The 14618-nt window shown below is 47.7% G+C and overlaps 1 pseudogene across 1 annotated transcript in view; it reads left to right on the top strand.

Annotated features, from left to right (window-relative positions):
- LOC118389388 (nucleosome-remodeling factor subunit BPTF-like) overlaps positions 1-14618 on the top strand; it is a 48252-nt pseudogene that overhangs the window by 19002 nt on the left and 14632 nt on the right. The window contains exons 7-14 of the transcript XR_008144699.1: positions 157-375; positions 974-1122; positions 3511-3642; positions 8871-9000; positions 9488-9623; positions 9981-10298; positions 10734-12624; positions 13581-13705. The product of XR_008144699.1 is annotated as a nucleosome-remodeling factor subunit BPTF-like (transcript). The remainder of the gene's footprint in view (positions 1-156; positions 376-973; positions 1123-3510; positions 3643-8870; positions 9001-9487; positions 9624-9980; positions 10299-10733; positions 12625-13580; positions 13706-14618) is intronic.

The following is a 14618-nucleotide window of genomic DNA, read 5'->3' as shown; positions in this document are numbered from 1 at the left end:
AAACTTTGTTTGAGATTACTTTATATTTTTCGTTATCGTGGGTCACATTTTTTTCTTCTAAGAATATCATGCATTTATTTCATGTGTCGCTCGTCTGTTATCGAAATATAATGTATTTGATTTACCTTTGACTTGACCCCCCTCTCCTCACTCAAGGTGCTGGTGGTGACCCCGGCGGGCGATGTGTCGCGCCTCAGCACGCGCAGCCTAACAGGCAAGGAGGTGGTGATGAAGGGCACACTCAGCCACTTCTTCAAGCTGGGCCAGGAGGGCAACTTCCGCGTCTACCACAACCAATACAGTGGAAATACGCTGGCCCTCAACAAGCCCCAGCACCGGGAGGACCTGGACAAGCGGCGACACCTCTCGCACAAGGTAAACTTTAAGATAACTTTGGCTTGAACACAACTGAAGGAGTCAACAGAAACTTGAGCAGATAAACACTTGCGATAAGTTTTAAGTTCAACTGTTTAAAGGGGTACTTTGAGATTTTGGCTATGAAGCCCTTTATCTACTTCCCTAGAGTCCGATGAACTCGTGGATACCTTTTATGCCTCTGCGTCCAATATAAAGGAAGTTATAGGTAGTTTTGCGAGCCAATGCTGACTAGCGCAATGACTGGAAGTCTACAGGATAGCAATTTCACTAGTTAGCAACTTTCTTCAAACCGCACGCAGAGACATAAGAATGGTATCCATGAGTTTGTCTGACTGTGAGGGAAGTAGATAAAGGGCTTCATTGCCAAAAACTCTGAAGTATCCCTTTAAGTCTATGATGCCTCCTTTCAATCGTGTTTGTATCTTGTATCTGGTCCTACATCCTTGTTTAATTTTAGCTGGATTTTTTTCCCATCTATTTTTCTAATTGTTTCTCCTGAAAGCATTTTTAATTTTGTTTTAGATATACAGTGCTTTGTGATTTCCCCGTGTAATGAAAATCTCTCTAAATATAAAACTGTTATTTTATTATTCAGTTTTGCATGACGCCGGCAGGCGACTTCAAGTGGAACGGCTCCATCCACGGCTCTAAAGTGCTGACCGTCTCCACGCTGCGCCTCACCATCATCCAGCTAGAGACCAACGTGCCCGCGCCCTTCATGCACCCCAACTGGGCCTCACACAGGTACGAATGGAATGTGGGCTCTGGGTGATTTTGAGATCCGAGTTGGTTGATTTATATGTTTTGAAAAAATATGATCAAAATGTTCTTAACCCGTTAACCTCTTGCTCCTACCTGGCACGCAGGCGTCCCATCTAGAGCTCTGGAAATGCGCATGCACTACGCTAAATGCTAATAGTATTAGTTAAAACTCAAACGTTCATTAAAATACACATGCAGGGTATTGAATTAAAGCCACACTCGTTGTGAATCCAGGCAACAAGTCAGATTTTTTAAATGCTTTTCGGCGAAAGCATGAGAAGCTATTATCTGATAGCATGTAACACCCCAAAAGACCCGCAGGGGACGTAAACAAAATAATTAGCATAGTCGGCGCTACACAAACCGCACAAATAAAATATAAAACATTCATTACCTTTGACCATCTTCTTTGTTGGCACTCCTAGATGTCCCATAAACATCACTATTGGGTCTTTTTTTTTTCGATTAAATCGGTCCACATATAGCCTAGATATCGATCTATGAAGACTGTGTGATAAACGGGAAAAAATAGCATTTCATAACGTAACGTCATTTTTTAAAATTCAAAAAGTCGACGATAAACTTTCACAAAACACTTCGAAATACTTTTGTAATGTAATGCAACTTTAGGTATTAGTACACGTTAATAAGCGATAAAATTCATCAGGAGGCGATGTCAATTCTATAGGTGTCTGTCTCGAAAAAATGTCTTGGAGAGAGTTCGACCAAAACATCCGGTCGGAGACCGGAGGGAATCGATTCCTTTGATTCGGTTAGACCAAGAATCAAAGCTGAATCAAATGACAAGACTCTAGACAACGTGTGGAAGCTGTAGGCACTGCAAGGCCTCATTTTAATTCGGTTCACTTTGAACAATTCCTTGAATTTATTTCCATTTTCAGTGATCAGATTTTCCTGCACTTTTCGATGAAACGCACGTTCTGTTATAGTCACAGCTGTGATTTAACCAGTTTTATAAACGTCTGAGTGTTTTCTATCCACACATACTAATCATATGCATATACTATATTCCTGGCCTGAGTAGCAGGGCGCTGAAATGTTGCGCGATTTTTAACAGAATGTTCGAAAAAGTAGAGGGTCGGCTTAACAGGTTAAGAGTCGAAGCCAGGGGAGGGGGGTTCTACTAAGTTATATGGAATTGTTTTAAGAAGGTCATTCCAAGGATCATTTAGCTATTTGATTTAGGATTTTAAGACCCCTTGAAGTATACCTTTTTTGGGGGAATGATTAAAAAATGTTGCTTTACTGCTGTAGGCCCATACAAATGTGTTGAATAACATATTCGCTACATTGAACAACAGTCCCCCCGAAAAATCAAAGGGAAGTTTGTTTTGAAGTGTCTGTCCTATATCTGAGATATAAGAAAGGAATATACATTTTTTTAAACATTTATTTAACCCCTTATTTTTGGCATTAAACAGTCTCCATATAAACTTCCAGAAATGTTTTCAACTGGTACCGGGGGACCTTCAGACGAATCTTGTGAGGCCTGTGGATGTCCTAGAACAATACAACCGACATGTATATGTTCGTGAGAGTCTCACCTTTCCACAGAGGACTCGTGAGTTTTGTTGCCCAAACTGTTCCGACGCTACAGACAGAAGTTTACAGATCGGCTGTACCGACTTCAGACGAGTCCCAAGATGCTTGTGGGGTCCGTAGAGCAAAACGGAGAACACCATTGTGTTTGTGGGAGTCATCTTTCCATAGTTTTGTAGGTCAAACCGTTTAGATGCTACAGATGATTTTGTGAGGAGACCGATTTTCGGGATGTCTCATGGTCTGACAAACACCGCTCGAGCTCTTTCACCGCAGATGCAGAAGTGCGACATAGGCGGATGAGGTCGATTTGAGACTGGTCGATTGCAAAAAACTCTAGCTTAAACTGTTTTTTTATTTGTATTTGTTATTATGCTAATTAGATTCATGCAGGGGGCGTGGACATCGACCTTAAGGGGTTAAGTGTTCGTGTAACCATTGTGTGCTCTTCCTCGTTAGGGGAGGGGGGCACAGGCTATTATTCAGATACTAATTTGTGACATTATTTGGTGATAACATATTTGTTTTTACATGTTCATTGACGTTAGCGTGCTCTGCTCTTGTTCAGTTCTGACCCCAGCAGTCCCAGGTGACAAATAAAGTCGCACTGTCATGATTTACGTGTTGTTGTCTGTTCACACTGCTATGCTTTATCTTGGCCAGGTCGCAGTTGTAAATGAGAACTTGTTCTCAACTAGCCTACCTGGTTAAATAAAGGTGAAATAAATAAAAATGTGATGTCACCATGCTTCCATATGATGGATAACACCATTGTCTGACTCCCTTTGGCTTTGTTTTGGTTTTCATCAGGAACAACTGGATTAAGGCGGTGCAGATGTGCAGTAAGGCCAGGGAGTTTGCCCTGGCGATGGCCATCTTGGAGTGTGCCATCAAACCTGTGGCCCTGCTCCCTGTCTGGAAGGACTCTCTGGGACACACCAGGCGAGTAGACTCAAAGCGCACACACACACAGCCACGTCTTTCACTTGAAATTGGTATCGTCTTCAAGAGAACCTATTTTACCGTGTTATGTCATCCTTACATGTCATTACCACTTCAAATAACGCCTTAATACCATTTAATCATACAAGTCTGCAGCCACTTCCAAGTCTGACTTCTTAGAACAAGTGTAAACCCTAGACCAGTGGCGGCTGCTGACTACCCGGGGTGCTGGGTGGTTGGAGATGCCGGGGTGTACCCAAATGGCATCGTCATATACTTGTACGCCACCCCTTGGAAGGCGAAACGCAGAAACTTCCTGTGACGCGGATGCATTGGATGCGTCCTTTAGATCTAGGCTTACACAAAAGTCCTTGTCGTGAATACATTCCAGTAGATGTTTTATCATAAGCATTCGAAAGGGCGATTTGCTACGCTCTCGTTGAGAGTGCGTAAATCCAATATCGGCCTCCTTCCCCCGTCTTCTTTGGCACTCGGTAGTAGGGCGAATATATTCCGCTGTTCCTTTGCTCTTGGGGAACTACTGTGACCGCCTCCTTTGCCAAATGTTCCGTAATCTCTTTAACAAGAGTGGCTACTTTCTCTGGCGTCTTCATCACCGAAAATGGGGGAGGAGTTCGGTGAAATTGGATGGCAGAACCCTTCTCCAGCGTCCGACTTAGCCAGGAAGAGAGGGTGCAGCTTTGCTGAGTAATGCCCTGAAAGAGGGAGAGCGCCAAGCTGTGGTACAGACAGAAGGAATGACCTGTATTCCTCTGGCCCAAGTCCCGCTGTCCCTTGACACTGAAGTGGTGGGACAGCCCAGGGTGGACCCCTTGAAAGGGGGAGTAAATATTGGCCCGTTCTGTGAGAAACGGGGGCGCCAACACTTTGGTAATATGTGTAACCTTGTGATTCCAGCCCTCCGTGAACACAGCACGGGTCTGAGCGGCACTGACTGACACCGTCCCCCAACAGCGATTCCGTCATCGGCCCAACATGGGGCTGTGTACGCAAGATGTTCCTCAAACCCTTATCCACATTACTCCTCAGGTTTCTTATGAGGTATAGCATGGCGGCTCATCAAGAGCATCCGCTTTGCTGCCCTCATGTCATTTTCCTTCAACATCCTTGTGTGTGCTCAGATTCACACTCCTGGTGGGCTGTGGTACACACAGGTTGGTGAGCGATAGAGAGAAGGAACATGAACAGTCTCGAGTTTGTTATGGAAAAGAGGTTATCTTGTGACAAAGTCAGATGGAACACATTCTTTATGAACAAAGGACACATTAGATCCTCCATCCCTTTGCAGGGGTGGGGGATGAACAGTGGGCGATGTCATACGAGGTGCTGCGCTCTCTCCCGTCATGGTCTTCGTCTCTTCTGGCTGCCCCTAGGCTGCCAGGGCGACGAGATGAAGACCTCTCCTGCCGGTGAGGCAGCTGTCTTCCCTGGTGCTGCCAGAGGGGCAGGTCCCGCTCTTGGTGCACCAGATGCTCTGCAACCACCAAAGTGGTCATGGACCTCCCCGCCGCATATAGCCGACGCCTGTATGAGATGGAGGATGGCGCCTGAAATTCTCGATGCTTCCTCTATCTCCTCTCCCAATAGCTCAGTCTTACCCGTGGTGACGCAATATTGTTAGCTGCTGCTACAGCTTGCACTCCTACAGTGAAGGACTTCCCTACCAGCTGGACTGTAATTCTGTCCTTCGTCCTGGGTAATGTGGGTTTCTTGGATGACGGCCAGGAGCTCGAACCTGGGACGAGGTACACAGCCAGGACGTCCTCGAGCCTAGGGATCTCCTGAGGCAGTTCACCATCCATTCTGGTGAATGGGATGTACGCCTTCATCAGCGCTCTGGCTGTTAAAGGCGATTCCCATGCACCTTCCGCAGACTTAGTGAGTAAGGGCATGGCAGGTGCCAATGGCAGGTGCCAATGGCAGGTGCCAATGGCACCGCCGCCCGTCTCGGACTAGATTAAGGGCCGCCTCCGGGTTGGGGGGAATGGGGGGGCAGTACAATCTAGGCTACTCGCGGCCTGCTCAATGAGGCTTGTAAAATCAGAGCGCAGAGAGGCGGTTGCGTAGGAGGGGGCTGCTGAAAACTCAGAGTCCGTCTCTTCCTCACCCACAGATGTGAAATTCCCCTTGCTCTTCCTATGGAGGGGGGTCATCTCAGCATTGGTCGGTAGACTGGGCTTTTCCCAGCATCCCCGTCATCTCCGGAGACGCCATCGTCATATGTTGCCTCAGAATCTGAGGCTAGCACAGACATGGTGTCTTCCAGAGGGAGATCTCCCTTGAAAAATGCCCACCGCTGTTTCCTTTCCTTGAAAGAAAGGAGGATGCATCTAGGGCATTCCGGGGGATCTGTGAAGCCGCCCTAGCGTGCTGCGAACCCAAACACATAAAACATACGTTTGTGTGGGTCCGTAGCCACCATAGTGGAGCAACGACACTGAGCTCTTAAAAAGAGATTTGGGGGGTGGAAAATGCGTGCTCATTGAAGCATGACGTCAAGACCAGGAAATCTACGGCGGGTTTGTCCTGAGTCTTCTTTCTAGGCTTCTTCAGTCCAGTCCTGTCGCTGAAGATGATGGGAGACTGATTGAGGGGAAGCGTCCCCTTATATAGTGACACCTGTACTCCTATTGGATGCAGGTGTGTGCATAATCTTCTCTCAGGCTATTCACTGCCCAGGCAGTGGGGTAAACCACTAGGAGCAGAGCTTCCCTATGAGGTGGAGCTCCACAATATAGAGCTAACTGGGGATAACTAGCTAACATAATGTCACAAAGAAATAAGTGAAGACACATTATCTAACTGGGGAGAACCAGCTAACTGGGGATAACTAGCTAACATCGTGTCACAAAGGTGATTATGCAGACTGGGGCATGTTGCGGGTAGCCTCAGAGAATAGTATTGATTTATACATGGATTCGTTTATAAGGAAGTGCATAGGAGATGTGGTCCCCACTGTGACTATTAAAACCTACCCGAACCAGAAACCATTGATAAGAAAAACTGAAAGCGTGAACCACCGTATTTAACCATGGAAAGGTGACTGGTAATATGGCCGAATACAAACAGTGTAGTTTTTCCCTCCGCAAGGCAATCAAACAAGCAAACTGTCAGTATAGAGACAACGTTGAGTTGCAATTCAACGGCTCAGACACGAGACGCATCAAAGCTGTGATCGAGAGACTGAAAAACAGCTTTTATCTCAAGGCCATCAGATTGTTAAACAGCAAACCACTAGCACAGAGAGGCTGCTGCCTACATACAGACTTGAAATCATTGGCCACTTTAATAACTGGATCACTAGTCACTTTAATAATGCCACTTTAATAACGTTTACATATCTTGCACTACTCGCATGTATATACTGTATGTTATACCATCTTTTGCATCTGGCCTATGCCGCTCTGTCCTTGCTCATCCATATATTTACATATACATATTCTCTTTCACCCCTTTTAGATGTGTGTGTATTAGGTAGTTGTTGTGGAATTGTTAGATATTGCTGCACTGTCGGAAACAGAAATACAAGCATTTCGCTGCACTCGCAATAACTTCTGCTAACCATGTGTATGTAACCAATACAATTTGATTTGACATTATCTAACTGGGGATAACTAGCTAACATGTCACAAAGCATAGTGCACTAGGCAGTAAACTTTCATTCTGAAATAACCTCATATTTTCCGAGTTAGTCAAATATTAGTTTTGAAAGACTTGAAATTGGCATGGGAGCTAGCTAGCTGCTGATCATACTGATTCATTTGACCAAAAACTCAACCAAAATGTTTATTCATGTTTCTCAAAATTAATGTAGCTGTCTAATTAATTTGTTCATGCGTTATGATATACCCGGTGTTATGATATACCCGGTGTTATGATATACCCGGTGTTATGATATACCCGGTGTTATGATATACCCGGTGTTATGATATACCCGGTGTTATGATATACCCGGTGTTATGATATACCCGGTGTTATGATATACCCGGTGTTATGATATACCCGGTGTTATGATATACCCGGTGTTATGATATACCCGGTGTTATGATATACCCGGTGTTATGATATACCCGGTGTTATGATATACCCGGTGTTATGATATACCCGGTGTTATGATGTTTTTAGTCCACATATGTTGCCCTGTCACCTACAGCACAACCTGATGATCACCGTGTGGGGGAAACGCAATTGGCCTGCCTCAGGCATGCTTTTTTGTCTGACCAGATCCACGATGAGAAGGTTCTAGCCAGTGTATCCCTCTGTCCTTCGACTCTTGTTGGATGTACTTGTCCGGTTTATCAAGTCCCAGGCTCCCATGACTGTTAGGATTATTTATATAGAGGTTCATCTGTACCTCATAGATCAGATCTAGTCTCACGTGGGGTGCGAGACATTTGAACCGTGTATCGGTGAATCGTTACATCCATGGTGGGCTTCCAGAGTGGCGTAGCGGTCTAAGGCACTGCATTGCCGTGCTAGAGGCGTCACTACAGACCCGGGTTTGATCCCTGGCTGTATCTCAACGAGCTGTGATCAGGAGTCCCATAGGGCGGCGCACAATTGGCCCAGCGTCGTCCGGTTTGGGGTGGGGGGGCTTTACAAGTAGGCCGTCGTGGTAAATAAGAATTTGTTCTTAGCTGACTTGCCTAGTTAAATAAAAAGTTAAAAATCGTATGAAGCAATGCATTCAGTATGCACTCAAAGGGATATGCTTGTATAAACATTGGAATATAGTGCCTTCCAAATGGAATCCTATTCCCTATATAGTGTACTACAAAAGTGTGCCATATGGAACGTTACCCCACTCTAGCAGCTCCTCTGGCCCCTCCCGTCCCACTAAGACCAGTTTACCCAGAGGTGATCAGCAGCAGACCCAATGGCCCACCCCCGGCGTGTAGCGCAATATTTATATGCTGCTCTACTGATGGGTAAAGACCGCAAATCTCCTCCTCTTTAAAAGACTTGATTATGTTATAGTAGGGGTGGGTATGTGGGTGTGCAGAGTCAGTCAAGGTGCTCACATCGTTTGTGTGTGTGTTGCTCGGAGCCTTGCCAAGAGCAACGAGGGAGTTACCCTCCTCTACTTTATGATCCGGGCTACCCCAGACCTTTCACTCACACCAGAGTGCATTGAAGGAAGCCGCTTTTGAACTGACTGTGTTTTGACTTTCTCTCTCTCTCATCCCCCTTTCTGTGCCACCATGCAGGCTACACCGTATGACGTCCATGGAACGGGAGGAGAAGGAGAAAGTGAAGAAGAGGGAGAAGAAGCTGGAGGACGAGGAGACCATGCAGCAGGCCACCTGGGTCAAGTACACCTTCCCCATCAAGCACCAGGTATTACACACAATCACACCCGCACACACACACCTGCACACGCACACAGTTAAGGGCTGTTCCACAGACACATACACCCTTTTCATTTGGCCCTTTTTACTGAGCGAACTCAGGCCCTTTTAAGTCGAAGCTCTACCACTCTATTTATGACCGGGCCGTTCACCACCACCGCTAATCGCTAAGACGTGTTTAATTGCAACTTCCTGCCTGCCAGAATGGCGACCGGTGCTAAAAAGCCCTTTGATGAGGCGTGAGTGTCAGAGTTCCGGTGCGAGTGTCATCTTTCACATAGTGGCCCTGCTAGATGTGTTTGCTTAATGGTGGGTGTGAATACCCTCAGGCCCTCTCATTTCTCTCTCTCTCCTGTCCCTTCTCTCACTCCTGTCTGCTTCCTTTATCTCTCTCTCTCTCTGCCTGCTTTCTTCATCCCTTTGTACCCTCTCTCTCTTCCATCATTCCGCTCTTTCTGTCTCTCTCTCGTGTGAAGGTGTGGAAGCAGAAGGGAGAGGAGTATCGTGTGACGGGCTGGGGCGGCTGGAGCTGGATCAGCAAGACACATGTGCACTGCTTCCTGACCAAGCTGCCCGGCAACACCAACGCCAACTACCGCGCCGAGCTGGAAGGTCAGTAGGAGCGTTCCAGTTTGTGTCCTCTTCATAGAGATGGATAGAGCTCTCATCTTTGTATCTGTGCCTTTATTGCATCTGTGACAGCACTGGCAATGTCAATGCAAAATATTTATTATATCCAAATAGAGATCTTTATCCATCTCTGATTTGGTTTGAAGGAAATCAAGGAATTCAGTGGGCAAATGTACACGTAGCTGTCAAACTCCTCCTCTTCCTTCTTAATTGCCGAAAGTTGTGAGAAATGTGCGATCAATTGTTAAGTCACATGGGATAATGTCCCCTGTGAAATTGACTCAACTAATGTAAATGTGTCAATGGTAACTCAAACCTGTATGTTTTCTTCTTTCACAGCTGCCAGACGTGGTGAGAAATGCAACTTGCTGGACTTGGGTCCGAGGCCAAGGTTGTTCAAAACAACTGTAGCTTCAGAACCCCAGGGAAGCAGAAGACCCGTAGAGAAAGATGGGGGTGCTACCACCACGACCACCCCAGAGCCCTCAGCAGACCGCCTGTCGGGAGAGAAGACGAAGGAAAAGCTAGAGGAGGGAAAGAAAGATGAGAGTGACGGGCGAGCGAAAGTGAAGATGCAAGACTCCGCTGCAGAGGAGGCTGCAGACAAGATGGAGGTGGACCCTAGCCTCTCAGACTCAGGACAAGACGATGAAAAAGGTTAGCGCTTTTATAGACTGTCATTGACTCCCTTATTGATTGTTAGCTTTAACTTCGCTAAATAACACATGCAATATCAGTCACACGTATTATTGAATCCATCAGGTCTTATACTGCTCTACATGCCAATGTGAAGGGTGGCTCATATACTTCCATACTTGGGCACTAAGCTTCTTTACCATTGTTCTGACGAGAGAGGATAAGAAGAATGATCCAGTTTATTTTTATTTTACCTTTATTTAACCAGGCAAGTCAGTTAAGAACACATTCTTATTTTCAATGACTGCCTGGGAACAGTGGGTTAACTGCCTGTTCAGGGGCAGAAAAACAGCTCGGGGGTTTGAACTCGCAACCTTCCGGTTACTAGTCCAACACTCTAACCACTAGGCTACGCTGCCGCCCCAGTAACTTGTGTCCATTTTGTTTTTCTCTCAGGAACCAGCCCAGGGACCGAGACAGAGATGACGTGCGTGAAGCAGGAGCCCGGTGAGGGGAACGCAAGGCCCTTTAACTACGACGTGGTGGACGTAGCCCAGGGCTTCCTGACGCGTGTGGCCTACAAGAAGAAGGTCAAGGCCTCCAAGCTGGATGGTCTGCTGGAGCGCCGCGTCAAGCAGCACGCCCTGGAGGAGAAGCAGAGAGCTCAGGGCGCCCTGGCCAAGCCTACCCCAGTAAAGACCACCCCGGTCCTGCCACAGACCCCACTCCAGACCCAGAGTCCCACAGTGAAATTGGAGTTCAGCACCCCTTCGGTGCCACCTGCACTTGCTCCATTGTCAGTCAAAGGGGAGGTGCAGGCGGACCCTTCAAAGACCGCTGAGGGGGTCCCTCAGCCAGCCCCAGCGACCCCAGCTGAAGCATCCCCACGAACACAAAACCAAATGACCCCCCAAAAACAGGAGGGAGACCTCCCTGAGAGGACTATAGGACCCACAGGGGCTGGTTCAGGGCAGGGGGGGCTTAAAAGGCCCAGCAGCACAGCGGAACCTATGGAAACTTCAGGTGGGATGTACTACACTGGCAGACCATCAGAGTCTACCAGTGCCAAGCCCGCTTCCACCGAGGGTGCAGGACCTGAAGTGGCCGTTTTTAAATCCCACTCCACAACGATACCTCCAAGCACTATAACCCAGGAGAGCAGCCATAGTGCAGCTACCGTTCCTAAACCCCCCCAGCAAAGCACAGAGAAGAACGGGAAGGGGCCTGAGGAGAGGCAGGATAACGGACAGTGCAGTATCGAGGCCATCGCCACTGGGTCCCAGCCCTCCTCTCTACCTCAGATCAATGGAAATGACAGTGTGGAGGCTAAAGCCTTGACCAACTCTTTACCAACTCCAAACGAGGCCTCCACTACTCTCACTAACAGCTCTGAGGTCAAAGTGAACAGCCTAGGCAAGGCAGAGGGAGAGGGTCAAGTAGTCTCGCCCCAAAAGCCCCTGCTCAACGGCAATGTGGCCCCTGTAGCCGAGCGGACCGGGACGGACAGCACAGAACCAAGACCGGCTCCAAGGGTAGAGTTGGAGAGCAAGGTCATAGTGTCGGAGCAGGAATACCAGCCCCCGGTGAAGGTGGCCAGGTTGGAAAACAACGTGGAGGCGCTCGGGTCTACGACCACCCAAAGCACCCAGCAGCTCATCAACACCCAGCCCATGGAAGTTAAGCCTGATGCTACCACGCCCAACAAAATGCCCCCCTTGTCGGTGTGCTCTGCAGAGGAGAGCAGCAACAGTGGGGTGGGATCCCTCTGTAACACCATACTCACCCAGGTAACCACCAAAACAACCACCACCACCACGGTATCCTCAGAGTCTCGGCTAAAGGTGGGCGTCTCAAGCTCTTCGGGGACGACGGCCGCGCCCATTGTCTCAACCACTGAGAGCAGCGCGGTGTCCACGCTCACCACCATGACCAAAACCACTGTGACCAAAATGCGCTCACCCACGCCCGACAGCCAATCGGACGAGAGCCAGAGCGAAACGGTGACCGAGTACAAGACCGCACTCCTCGCCACCCGCAAGGAGTCCTCTCTTTCAACCTCCTCTGTTTCGGGGGGAATTACCTCGTCGACCTCCACCAAGGGCCGCGTTCGCCTCCTCAAGTTCTCGCGCACCAAGAAGACACGCTCAGGAACCGCCTTGCCATCCTATCGCAAGTTTGTTACTAAGAGCCAGCGTAAGAGCATCTTTGTCCTGCCCAACAACGACCTGAAGAAGCTGGCACGGCGGGGTGGCATCCGTGAGGTGTCCATATTCAGCTACAACGCCAAGCCGGCCCAGGACATCTGGCCCTACCCCTCGCCCAGGCCCACCTATGGCATCACATGGAGGTGAAAACACACTTTTTAAGATTTCTCATTGGCGCCCCTGTTTTCAACGGGCTAGCACCTTAGCTAGCTGCATTATTTGATATGATTAGGGCCCTGAGTTTTTCCAGACTACCTGGCTAGAGAAAATTCAGGGCTTTAAATATATGAGTTTTCTAATGCTTCATCTGATTTACGATTAGCGTTATTTTCAGCCTTGCACTCCATCAACTCTGAGCGATGATACAGTCACTGCACCACAATAACTGAAACCTCTCGAGCATTAATGCTCCGGCGAACAATATTCACGTCTTGTCCTGTTGATTTGTTGGTTATGCCTTCTGTTTACCGTTAATGGGTTTGGTTTGGCCCCTGTGGCTCTCAGAGAGACCTCAGACTATTTTGACCACTGCCTTTTACTGCCTTTTTACTGCTAGACGTGAATCATATTGGCGGTCTGCAAGTGTCAGGATATTCGCGTTGTGCTTTAACCGCTCCGAGGATGTTTTCCCTGCCTGTGGTTAAGTCAGTCACTCTGGGAAAGGGGGACTGGCTTTCTCTGTTTGTATCCCAAATGGCACCCTATTCCCTACTACTTTTGACCAGGGCCCTATGGTATACTATGGTATAGTAGTGCACTCTATTGGGATTTGAGTGCCATTTGGACAGACACCTAGACTGTCCCCTTTTTTAAATGGCCAATAGAGCCATTTAATGCTGTGGAAGCATACCAAAGAGTCAGGTTCATAGCCAACCTTGGAAACAAGGAAGTAACACGGTCATTTTACCAGGCTGCCAGGGTTGACTTATAAACTTCCTGAACTCTCTGTATGTGTGTGTGTGCGTGTGTGCGTGCGTAGTCTATTTTCCATTGGTGACCCCAGACACTTGTGTGTGTATGTCAATATGTGTTTGTGTGTGTTTGTGCACGCGCTTGTGCTCCTGTGTGTGTGTGGTAACCTATTTGTCTGTCTCTGCAGGTACCGTCTCCAGACAGTGAAGTCCCTGGCAGGGGTCAGTCTGATGCTGAGGCTACTGTGGGCCTGTCTGAGGTGGGACGACATGGCCGTCAAGCCCTCCGCCGCTGTAGGCACCACACGCACAGGTAGACCATCCTTTCTCTTCAAGTATCTCTTCACCCACACACCATACACACTGTAGGGGAAGTGTACCAGTTTGATGTAGTCATTGCATGCTGAGAATATGGAACCAAATACTAAACGTTTTACCACACATATGAGTGCATTTGTCCAAATAGTTATGACACATTTTAATTTTGGGACTAGATACATAGTGTTTGAATTTCTAAACCGTAAAATGGATACAGTACCTTCAGAAAGTATTTACACCCCTTGACTTTTCCCACCTTTTGTTGTTACACAGCCTGAATTTAAAATTGATTTGATTTAGATTTTTGTGTCACTGGCCTACACACACACAATACCCCATAATGTCAAAGTGTAATTGTGGGTTCGCGCCCAGGCTCTGTCGTAGCCGGCCACGACTGGGAGGTCCGTGGGGCAATGCACAATTGGCCTAGCGTCGTCCGGGTTGTGGAGGGTTTGGCCGGTAGGATATCCTTGTCTCATCACGCACTAGCGACTCCTGTGACGGGCCGGGCGCAGTGCACGCTAACCAGGTCGCCAGGTGCACGGTATTTCCTCCGACACATTGGTGCGGCTGACTTCCGGGTTGGATGCTGCTGCTTGGTTGGGTTGTGTTTCGGAGGACGCATGGCTTTCAACCTTTGTCTCTCCCGAGCCCGTACGAGAGTTGAAGCGATGAGACAAGATAGTAACTACTAACGGTTGGATGCTGCGAAATTGGGGAGAAAAGGGGGTAAAATGTAAAAAATAACATTTTTAAAAAGAAAGAAGTGCCTTGAGTCTAAGTATTCACCCTCTTTGTTATTATAAGCCTGAATAAGTTCAGGAGTAAAAATGTGTTGCCCAATCGTTTGTAGCTCGAACGGTTCGGTTGCTACCAAACAAATCACATCTACGGTACCGATTTCTCAA

This window comes from Oncorhynchus keta, chromosome 10, assembly GCF_023373465.1.
Source record: "Oncorhynchus keta strain PuntledgeMale-10-30-2019 chromosome 10, Oket_V2, whole genome shotgun sequence".
Lineage (NCBI taxonomy): Eukaryota > Metazoa > Chordata > Actinopteri > Salmoniformes > Salmonidae > Oncorhynchus > Oncorhynchus keta.
The sequence above is the reverse complement of the archived record's forward strand: the minus strand, read 5'-3'. Positions and strand labels throughout refer to the sequence as shown.